The following is a 2,855-nucleotide window of genomic DNA, read 5'->3' on the forward strand; positions in this document are numbered from 1 at the left end:
GGAGTAGTGCTTGAACTGGGAGACCGTCATGGAAAAATTGACAATAAAATGAACAAATGGAGGTAATACTCCCTCAGATGTCTAGAATTGATTTTTAGTTCAAGATAATCTGGTTGCATCCCTTTTGTGGCACAGTTTAGCTTATTGTGGACTGACCCCAGGTGGTCTATGACTAGATACGGAAAAATGGTGGATTTTTTTTGGGGGGTCTGCACTGGGTTTTCAGGGGGTGCTGTTTTGCACCAAGAGGGGGACAGGGGCCTTGTCCACTGTGTAGAGCAGCCTTGAGCTTCAGTTTATACAAAGTTTTGGCAGGGGCAGCCTGACTTGGTGTGGAGAGCGTGACCAGCTGTATCCTCAGACATGTGAGTAAACTGGGGCTGGATGCTGCTCTGTTCTCCTTCGTCTAAAATTTTAAGAAGTTAAGTGTGTTTCCTCCTTTTATCAGGGCGTTTTTAAATCGTATGACCCTTTTAACTGTACATTGAATGATAGGTCTGACTCTGCACTGGTTGTTGGAAAGGAGCATGGTCCAAGGAGCAGACTGGACATCTGCAGCGGGGAGGTGCCGGGCTGCTGGCAGCCCTGAACCGATCAGGACCCTGAGCCTGCAGCAGCTGGTTGAGGAAGCAGGGCCTGGACTAGCGGGGGCGGGGCTCTGGGCTCTCTCCTGGGTCTGCACATCCATCCGGGTCGCTGACGAATCCTCAACCTATGGACCCAGAAGCTGAGTGGGAGAGAGGAGGCTCCTCATGGAGTACGGCGGGGGGAGACTATGCCAAACCCCACCAGACCCGTTCCCAGAGGTCTACATGAGCCCAGAGTTTGGAGGGAGACCGGCCCCCTGCTAGCTGTCAGTAGCCGGGCAAGCTCACCCTGCAGGAGCAGACAAAGTGACACTCTACCAGAACTGTGTGAAAGCCATCAATAAAAAGGACTGAGTGGCAGACCCCCACTGTCTGGAATGACAGGCTGGGGCGGGCATCCTTGTCCCCAGTGGAGGGTTTTATACAAGCCTCCCCTCAAAAAAACGGACCGCTGACCTCCAGTGGAGGATTCTACATGGTGCTGTCGCCTCCAATGCTTTTATCTCTGTTCTTAACCCGACTGTTCTTAGCCAGTGCCTGTTCTGTAACCTCGCGAGACTGTGTACCACATGTTCACTGAGTGTAAGAGACTCACTGAGTTCTTCTCTCTTTTAACTTTGTTTTTAGTCTTTTAACGTAGTTTTACTGAGAGGATTTTTATTATGGGAGCTGTGTATAAAAAGGCACAAAAAGATAAATGGCAGCTCCTGAACTACCTTTCAGGTGAAGCAAAAATGGCGATTTATATTACCAGAAAGAACAGGGTGGAGAACAGGGAGGGGCAGGAGGCCAGGGCAGTCTGGCTCTGTAATATCAGGGCCAGACTCTGGTTAGAGTTTAGATTTTATAAACATATCGGAGACATTGATGCTTTTAAAATACGTTGGTGTTTTAATGACATTGTTTGTTCGGTGGTTGATGATGAGCTGGTTTTTGCACAAGTTTTTATCGGATAATATTCTGTCTTGTAAATACAACTACTGAGATTTTATTGCATTAGCACTTTATTTATTTGTGAACCTGCATAAAGTATAATTATGTAAATAAAGTGTTTTGTAAAAATCAAAAAAAAAAATCTCCTTCTCTCTCATCCCGCTTTCTCCCTCCCTCTCTCCCTGTCTCTTTCTCTTTTTCTCTCTCTCTCCTTCTCTCTCTCCATTACTCCTTCTCCCCCTCTCTCTCTGTCCTCTCTCCATCCCTCCTTCTCCCTCCCTCTCTCTCTGTCTCTCTCTTTCTCTTTTTCTCTCTCTCTCCTTCTCTCTCCATCCCCCTTCTCCCTCCCTCTCTCCCTGTCTCTTTCTCTTTTTCTCTCTCTCTCCTTCTCTCTCCATCCGCCTCCCTCCCTCTCTCTCTGTCTCTCTCTCTCTCTTTTTCTCTCTCTCTCCTTCTCTCTCCATCCCGCCTTCTCCCTCCCTCTCTATCTCTCTGTTTCTCTTTTCTTTCTCTCTCTCTCTCTCCCTGTTTCTCTCTTTTTTTCTCTCTCTGTCCTCTCTCCATCCTCTTCCTCTCCCTCTCTCTCTGTCTCTCTCTCTCCTTCTCTCTCATCCCGCTTTCTCCCTCCCTCTCTCCCTGTCTCTTTCTCTTTTTCTCTCTCTCTCCTTCTCTCTCTCCATTACTCCTTCTCCCTCCCTCTCTCTGTCCTCTCTCCATCCCTCCTTCTCCTTCCCTCTCTCTCTGTCTCTCTCTCTCTCTCTTTTTCTCTCTCTCTCTCTCTCTGAGTTGAGAGCGTGTGTGAGTGAGCTGTGGGGATTTGTAGGTTTTTCTTACTTTTCTTTTTTCATTTGTTGATATTTTCATTTACTTTTGTTTAGTTTAACGGTGTAGGTCACTTTATCTTTTATTTGTAGTACGTTTTGGTGTTTAGTTTTAGGTTTATTTGGGTGGTTTGTCTCCTGCCGGCGTCTCGCCGGTCGGCGTGTGCAGCCGCCATGGTGAATGGAGAGGGGTTCTCCACGCTCACCAGGAAACATGGCATCAAGATCTGTCCTAGTTTCCCGTGCAGCGTGGAGGACATTAGTCTAGCTGTGGGGGAGAAGGTCGGGCCGCGAGTATTATGTCGGCGCTTCGGATGAACGGCGCCGTGGTCATCTTCCTGGACCGGGAGGACAAGGTGAACCAAGTTATCGGGCGGGGCATCACCGTGTGTGAAATGTTTGTACAGGTGCTGCGCTCACTCAACCGGCCACCAAGGTGGTCCTGTCAAACGTCCACCGTTCATCTCTGATGGCTTCCTCAGCAGAGAGTTGTCCAGACACGGGAAGATAGTCT

The sequence above is a fragment of the Perca fluviatilis genome, unplaced genomic scaffold (genome assembly GCF_010015445.1).
Source record: "Perca fluviatilis unplaced genomic scaffold, GENO_Pfluv_1.0 PFLUV_unplaced_scaf_6, whole genome shotgun sequence".
In the NCBI taxonomy this organism is placed as follows: Eukaryota; Metazoa; Chordata; class Actinopteri; order Perciformes; family Percidae; genus Perca; species Perca fluviatilis.